Raw genomic sequence first — 9,395 nt, 5'->3', positions numbered from 1 at the left:
CCTCAACAAATCATTCTCCGCCCGCAAGGCCGCAATCTCCCGATCCATGTCAATCATCCGACTGCAAACCGCCATTTCCCTACGATGGACATGGGAGAAGAACGACCGGTGGCGATGGACAAAGGCTTCATGGGACTCCCTCTCGTAAAACGGAGGAAGGGGAGAACGCGGGGAAAGCCCTGGAGGCGGGTTCCTCTCAGGAATCGTTTGCCGGGGCCCCAACCTGTCGGGGTTACTCTCGGGACTGCTGGGAGGACTCCTCTCGGTAGAAACTCTCCCCCCACCACTAATAGAGAGACCCTGGAAAGACGACGACATCTCTGACAAGCCTGAAGAAAGGCCGGAAGAAAGCAAAAAAAAAAAAGAACGACAAAGAACAAAAGGCAATCTGCATGAAAGCAGGAGAGCCCACCCCTTATAAAACCCCATGGGAAACCCTGAGGTAGGAAAAAGAAGCGATTGCCATCCGCGTGTTCGTTTCCTTTTGAACGACCGAGCGGCGCCGCGTAATGGCAACACAATTCCTCGGGAAAGAACCGCCGGACGAGACATCACGTCCTCTCATACCCCAAAGCTCCCATAAATGCCTTCGTCACGATATTCTTTAACCAGGCAAGCAAGCCCGCTCCCCGGGACCAATCAATGGACTAAAGGTAATATCATGATGAGATATAAAGACGACGCTATTCCTAGAACACGCCACGTGTCGCCCCCACACCTTCATAAAGAAAGGCGATGAGAAACAACAAGATCGTACGAATTCAACACGTATCGCTATCTCGACCCCACGCAGGTTCGGGGCCCAGAGCGCAGGCCTTCAAAAAAAAGAAAGAAAAGGACGAGACCCGGAGCCCAGGTGCAAGGCCACGGCACACGAGCACAATGAGCAAAGGAGATTAAAAGCGCCAGAAAAGGCTCGGAATCCCGCGCAAGTTCGGTCAGAACATTGCAATTCCTTACAAACAAAGATAATATCTATCAAAATACAAAAAGCAACACAAAAAGACACGGCACCAATTCATAAAGATCATCCATTCACATCCTCCTGGCCCACAGGCCCACAAAAAGAAAGGGAAACAAGGGACAAAGCATAGGGCACACAAACCCCAAAAAATCCCCAACAAGGAAGGGAGAAGGCACGCAAAAACACAAGAAGAGCCAGAGATTAATCAGAGAAAGACTCCTCTCTCGAAGGGTTCCCCTCCTCCTCCCAAGAATTCTCCAACAGGGGGTCCACCTCATATTCAAACAGCTGCTCATTGAGAAGGTCAACCTTTTTCTGTAGAACCTCGTTCTCCCGCTTCAAGACCTAGATCTCCTTGCCCATCTTCACAATACGGCCACGTAATTCCGTTCCCTGGTGATAGGCTCGGGAGAAAAAAGACCACTCCCTGGCGACACGGGAACTAGACAACTTGTCCTCCCTGGGCAAGGAGGAAAGGCGAAGGGGGGGGGGAAGCCGGAGGAAGAACCCGGGTTCCTCTTAGCCTTCTTCCGACGAGCCGCAAGATCCTCCCTCGGATCGGAAGACAAGTTGGGGTCACTCGACGATTCCTGGAAGAGGCGGGCCTTGCCCCTAACTCGCGAAGAAAAACCAGACATGTTGTTGAAAAAGGCGCGAAAGGACACCTACTGCAAGGTGCCAGGGCGATCCCCCTTTTAAACTCAAGAAGGGAATCCTGGTACCTCGAAACAAGGCAACCCATTTAACGACGCTACCGATTCCCGGGGACGGCCGCCGGATAAAACGGCGCGCCTCCTCGTACCTCGGAGCCCTCGTAAATAAATATCCTCATCATGACTTCGTCCGAACAAAACGTTACTCCCTTGGCCCATTCAATGGACCAAAGGAGTAAGGGGGAGTTATGATGGGACACAAATACGGCTGTGTTCCCAGATATCGCCACGTGTCATCCATGCACGAGCGGAGCCCAATCATCATGAAGAAGGGCGTTGGAAAACGGCAAAGACCACACAATCATGACACGTGTCACCCTCTCGCCGCCCAGGCCTCATCATCACAAACTATGGAAGGAAATGGCCGCCAAAGCCATGCACGCCGACGAAGCAGGGGGACGGCCCAATCCTGCAAAAGAAGGTCTTCTCTCCATAATGATGAAAAGGGCCGCGCGCCTCCCTTTAAAAGGGAGGAAAAGGAAGAAGAGAAGGAGGCCCTTTCTCTGAAAAAAGGACTTCACCCATTCTCCACTCCGAACACCGGAAAAAGAGGCGAGGCAACAACAGAGGAGGCTAGGAACTCAATCCTACTCTCCCTGCTAGTCCCCTCCGACCCACTCACTCACCCTGATCGAAACCCCTTCCCCCTCTCGCTGTTCTTTATATTGATTGGTCGAAGGATCTGACTTGGGTGTCGAAGTGGTCGTCCGGGACTCACCCAGAACCCCCTGACCCCCTTTGTTTGTGATTGCAGACCCCGCGGAGGCCCTCTACCGACCGCGCAATCGCAGACCCGGATTCAGACGCCATCAATGTGCTTGTTTATTGACACATGTTCGTCCTTAGGTAGCATAATAGAAATGTCATGCTCAAAGGATTCACAGATCCAAGGGAGCAAGGAGATATGACTTCTCGGTTCTATGCAAGCCTTAATAGTTCGTAGTTGGGAAAGAGACTGGACATCTCTTTCTGTATATAACTAGCACAAATTTTGCCTACATGCACGTGTCGTGAGGTGACTTATATCGGTCATCTTGGTAGTGGAGCCTAAGCAAGAAGAGTGGGTACAACTTTAGATCGCGCAACCGAATCGGATTACATAAAGATCAACTTGTGGACAAGAGAGTATAATGTTATTCTTCTAGACAGGACCCTTCACATGTCCTTAGACCTGGTGGATCTTATTGGTCTGTCGGCCCTTTCTAGGGTCTTAGTCTATCTTATAGTGATTCTAGTTTAGAGTCACATTCAGATAGAACTATATCCTAGAGCAAAATCTCAACACCAATAGTGATACTCAACAAGGAATTCTTCGCCCTAAAATTTAGGGATTGGCATCTACAATTTTCTCAGACCAGTAGGCCTATTAAATAGCCTTGCTAGGCGATTTTGATAAAAGGTTGATCGGAATGTTTTATGAAACATTAAAAAAATTTCAAAGGATTTTACAAATGCATTTGGAGACCAAGCACCGCTTGACTAAAATGGTAAACCAAGAGTGGGCAAAGGGGGTAAAAGATGTCCACCCCCCGTATGACTTAACTCAGTAGATGTAATCAAGAAGAAATGACTTGCATACAAGATATGATCAGGGGTAAGATGATCTTACGGTCATCTTCAAGGTTAAGTCTCGATGGAGGCCACTAACCTAATGCGAGTGTAGTTTAACCATGGTTTGAAATTTTGGTTTCGAAATGCGTTTCGGTCGTCACCGAAATCGAAATTTCGGGCGAAATCCTACGAAATCAGTTAAAATAATATTTTATCTCATATAAATTTTGGTCGAAATTACCAAAATTTTGGGAAAATCCCTCTCTTCAACGTTTTCTGTGAGAATTGTTCACTGCTTGAGGATAAATTCACCGCTTTAACGTTTTTCCTTGCGTTTGAAAGTTAAGGGATAACATTGAACTGTTGAAGGGGGATTTTATCCATGAAAGGGGGGGAAAATATCATTTTCCTTAAATCTCTCTCTCTCTCTCACGATAGAAATTTCAGGAAAAGATAATTTTAAAACCCTAAAAGCAACCTAAAATGAAATCGACCTTCTCTCTCTCTCTATCTCTTCTGTAACATAACTCGGTAATTTCTAGAAGAATCCTTAAATTTTGATCGAAATTTCAGTAAAAAATGAAATTTCAAAATTTTGATCAAAATTTTGTAGCGTTTTGGGTATACCCGATTTCGGTTCGGTCGAAATTTAAAACCTTGAGTTTAACTAAAGAGCGAGATCGCAGTGGGGCCCACCATAGGGTTCTGCAAGATCGGCCGTTGGATCACTGTGACGATCCCACTCATAACTCGAATGACCCGGTAACTTCCAAACGGATCAGAGTTCCGCATTTTATGTAATTGCATGGACGGATATGATCTGTTAGATTAATGTGGATATTAATTAATTAAATATATATATATATATATATATATATATATATATATATGAGTTAAGTGAAGCTACACATACGTGTAGCTAACTTAGCTACACCGATGGCTTAAAATACAGTGGGCCCACATTATTTGGGTGATCCAAACCATTCATTTGATAGGCCCTCACTTTGATAGGGTGTGCCCAAAAAATCAGCTCCATAGGATCATCCCAACCCTTCAAACTGTGAAGGCAAAAATTGATAGATTTGTGAAGGTTTTTACATGTCCAATTTTGCCTCCACAAATCGTAGGGTTGGGATGATCCTATGGAGCTGATTTTTTGGGCACACCCTATCTATGTGAGGGCCCATCAAATGAATGGTTTGCATCACCCAAACAATGTGGGGCCCACTGTATTTTAAGCCGTTGGTGTAGCTAAGTTAGCTACATGTAGGTGTAGCTACACTTTTCTCTCTCTCTCTCTCTCTCTATATATATATATATATACATGTCTTTCTTAATAGTTAACAAGAGACAGTAAGAGAATTTTTCAAGACAAATTGGAGCCGAAATAACTCCCATTAGATGCGAGTTATTAATTAATTAAATTGTTAATTAATTATTTAATTATTATACATTATTATGTTTATTAATTTGATTCATAATAAGCATAATAATGTGTAATTCAAATGAGGATAGTTATTTTTAAACCGGTTTTGCAAAAGTTGCGGAATTGAAACGGAATTGAGAATTGGGATAGGACTACACATTAGTATAAGTATGGTGGGGCCCACTACACGCCCAAATAAATTAGAGAGCTGGAAAAAAGAGCCTCAATTGCTCAAGGACTTTGGGTTGCACTCAAACTCTTTCTTGGATAAGAATTGCTAAATTGTAGGGTCTACAAAGCAAGCAATTTGTATCTTGGGTGTCCCCACACAACCTTTGACGTTTGGGAGTCTCTATTCAAGTTAATTTCTCAATTGGATAGGAATTAGGAGAGACAAACAAGAATTTATCAAACCAAAATTCTATTTTCTATATATGAGAGAGGGATACACAAATTTTTAAAGAAGAAATACTCCAAAATTCGTCCCCTCTTCTCCCTCCTTTCGGAAAATCATTTCCCAACTCTCACTCTCTCTCAATCTCTCTTCTAATTGAAAAAGGTTCAAAGAAAGACTTCTAATCATATTCTCTGTTCCCTACAATAAGGGTAATGATTATATCTGACCTTAAAGAAGTGAATAAGAGTTATTCACATCCACAATAGTCTAAACAAAGAAAAGAATTCATCCGTTCAACTTGGGGGTTCGCGGCGTTAAGAACGATTGCAACCGTTCGAGGAGTAGATCAAGCAGCGTGGTTCCTTGATTTCTTATTAAAATAGATATTTATTTATGTTTAATTGACATAATTAACTAATCTAGACTCTAGGATAGTGGGCAATAGCAAGAACGAAAAGAAAATTTAAAGTTCTATACGATTTTTATTCCGCTGCGCATAACGATCTTGCCGGAAAGGGGATAACCTTCCTTCAAGTGGTATAAGAGCAACTAGGCTTAGATTAGGGGAATAAATTAACCAAATATATATCATGGGGTATATCCACTGTGAGCCCGGACGTTCTATCCCAGCTATCTAAGGTTGTTAGTCCGTAGTGTTAATTAATTAACATAAGGACTGTTGTGTAAAAATCATAAATTTTGATCTACTCAGTGGGATTTTTTATTTGATATTTCTTAATAGTTAAAAAGTAGACTCAAATACAAGTCCAACGCATCCAAAACCATAAGAATTCGATAAGTGGATTGGGAGATATGTTTTTTTCAAGTTAGGCCAAAACTGCAGTCTTTTGGTGATTGTTATTTTAGGAATTACATGTTTTATTTCAGAATGGCTACAAAGTTGTGAGAAAAATTTATAGCCCAAGATTAAAAATTTTAAATGTTATTTGGGTGTATTCTAAGCATAATAAATAACTAATATGGTAGTCCGAATAATTTTTCTCCCACTTAAAATATTCAAAAATTATGCTATTATGAAAGGGTTCATGAAAACCACTATTTTGAGCTTTTCTCGCTCAGACGACTTTATTTTTACGCAAAATTTTTTGTGATGACTTCTGACATCATAAGGATTGATTATATCAAGTTTCTTTAGATATCAGTAGTTTTTATGGCTGAATTAAAAATTATTTAATTTAATTTAGGCATGATTTGATTTCTATTGGTGAAAATTGGACAAAAAAGATTATTCGACCTCTATCCATGCATGAAATGCATATGGATAATATTTTGGATATTTGTTATTTATTTTATGGTTTGATATTGCTGGAATGTAGCAATTAAAAGTCCGCAATGCAATAATTAATGATTTTTTGGTTTATGTACTCCCTCTGGGCAGTTGTGCGGACAACTGGTTGCCAATGGAGAATTTCTTTTGATGTACATATAATTTTGGCTAGTGTAGGACATTAGGGTAGTTTATTTTCTTATTACATCAGACGTAATGAAGAAAGAAAATAGCTTTTGAGGTGATCAATCAAAGAATTAATGAGAACTTGGACATGGCGATGCTTCAAGAAGGCTATAGATGATGACAGACCTCGATTCTATCGATTCAATGGAGGGAGGACGCATTCTTCATGATTTTTACATATAAAAAATACTTCATATGATTAAGTATATCAGTACCAATAGCTTTGAAAAATCGCTTTGAGGTCGGCTGATTTTTCTATTGCGAATAACGAATAATTGCCCAAATTTCACCATTAATTTTGGTAATATGAAATTAAGGGGATTAACTAATTCTAAAATGGTTAGATAATTCTTAAATGGTTAGTGAGAGAAGCCCCATAAATCCAAGATGCCAAAATTAAGCTTATGAATGTGGTTGTTTTACTTTTCGTGGTTTGGATGTGTGATGGATGATTGCATTTTCCTTTCCTTATGTATGTATTTTTATTGGATGGTTTGTTTTAGATGCATGAATAGGAATAAGATTTTTCCACTTAAAAGAAACTCTCTTTATAAAATATTAAGTTGTAAATGAGGATTTAAATCAAAAGGTTAATCTCCATGGCCTTCCATAGCCATCTATTGGTTGACTAGTTTAGAAAACAAGACGGTTATATGCCAAAGCAGAAGCCAATCTTGATTTTCAATCTAGAGTAACTAATAGATTCCTATAAGGATAAGGGATATTTACAAAATACATTAGTCATATGCTAAAGCAAAAGCTAGTATATTTTGTAAAATAATTCTGAGGTAGTGGGTGTTTGCTTAACTATGAGAAGAGTATTGATGCCCAAAGGATAGATACACTGCAATGCTTGGAGGCCAAAATCAAATCGGATATCATAATTATAATATGACGGATTAGCTGAATCCTCTCATACTTAACAAAGTTGTTGTTGATGAGCATCCGATGCTCATTGGAGAAATAATGTTATTCCTCTTAGTTTATGTGTTTGAGGCACACATAAATGAGACAAACAATGGGTAGTACCATTACAGATCAAAAAACCAGATCTATTGCTTATATGTCACGATAAAATCTAAAATGGTTAGTTTTGCTTATTTTATGCTTCATTTCCTTTCATTAGATATGGCATCCTTCAATCCATTAGCTAGGATCCTTGAAGACAACAAACTTACTAGTCCAAACTATGTGGACTAGAAGAGGAACTTAACCCTAGTGCTCACAGCAGCGAAAGCCCATTGGGTCTTGGCTACTGAGGCACATGAGTTGTCCGGTCCCGATGCTCCCCAGGATGCCAGGGACAGAGCCACAAAATGGCATGAAGATAATGAAATGGCTAAGTGCTATATCCTTGGGTCGATGTCGAACGTGGTGCAACGTTAACATGTCGGAATGGCTTCAGCCATGGATATTATGTACAATCTTAGGGAGATGTTTGGAGAACAAAATCGCAGTGCCATGCAAATAGCGATTAAGGGCCTAGTTTCCACTAAAATGGTGGGAGGAACCCCAGTTAGAGATCACATATTGAAGATGATGGGCTATCTAAATGAGCTTGAAGTTTTAAGAGCCATGTTTGATGGATAGTCGCAATTCGACATGGTGTTAGCATCCCTACCACCATCATTTAATGAATTCGTCATGAATTACCACATGAAAAAATTGTCAATGATGTTGACAGAGTTGTTGAATAATCTTCAATATACTGAGGACCTTCAGGAAAAATAATAAGAAATCATCATTCTTAGTTGAAGCTAATGTAGTCTCAACTCCCAAACCGAAAGGCAAGGAAAAAGAAAGGGTAAAGGCAAGGGTTCTAAGAAAAATATTTTCAAAGTCAAGAACAAGAAAACTTTCAAGAATAAGTCAACCAAGACTTCTCCAGGAGTTCAAGAAAGGCAGAAGGCTGACTGAGGGCGAACTCTACCTACAGGTTGGAATGGATGCAACGGTTGCAGTCTAAGCTGTGGGTGATCTACTACTAGCATTTTCAGGATGATATTTACGTTTAAATAATTGTCTATATGTAGCTTCCAATAGAAGAAATTTGATTTCAGTTTCTAAACTTTTGATTGATGGTTAGTCAACAAGTTTTAATAAAAGTAGTGTTTTTATCAAACATGGAAATTACTTGATTACAGAAGGTATATTGTTGATAGATTATTTATAGTAAATGACTTAGAATATGTAAGAACATTGAGGATATTCTTATTCAAAATATTCCAAACCTCAAAAGGGCAAGGATTACTACTAATCCCACACATCTATGGCATCTTCGATTATGCCATATTAACCTAGATAGGATTACAAGATTGGTAAAAGACGGTCCATTGGATTCTATCCAAGTGGAACACTTTTCAACTTGTGAATCGTGTCTTCAAGGTAAAATGACCAAAATTTCCTTTAAGGGCAAGAGTGGAAGATTCCAAGATTTGTTAGAGATTATATATAGTCATGTATGTGGACCCATTTCTCATCCGGCATGAGAAGGGCTGATATACTTCATGGCTTTTATGGATGACCATTCAAGGTACAAATATTTATACCTTATGCGACGTAAGTCTGAGACATTTGAAAAGTTCAAAGAGTTCAAGAATGAGGTAGAGAATCAGTTAAACAAAAGAATAAAGACTCTTCGCTCTGATAGAGGTGGAGAGTATCTCTCGGATGGGTTTAGGGATTTCTTAAAGGAAAATAGAATTATCTCTCAATGGACCCACCTGAAACAACATAATTGAATGGTGTTTCAGAACGTAGAAATAGAATTTTGTTGGACATGGTCTGGTCTATGATGAGTTTCACATTAGCACCTCTATTTCTATTGGGATATGCCCTAAAAATGTTGCTATATGTGTTAAACCATGTCC

The sequence above is a fragment of the Tasmannia lanceolata genome, unplaced genomic scaffold (genome assembly GCF_043159265.1).
Source record: "Tasmannia lanceolata isolate RefF3 unplaced genomic scaffold, GAP_Taslan_0.1 ptg000024l, whole genome shotgun sequence".
Lineage (NCBI taxonomy): Eukaryota > Viridiplantae > Streptophyta > Magnoliopsida > Canellales > Winteraceae > Tasmannia > Tasmannia lanceolata.
This window is presented reverse-complemented; position numbering follows the sequence as displayed.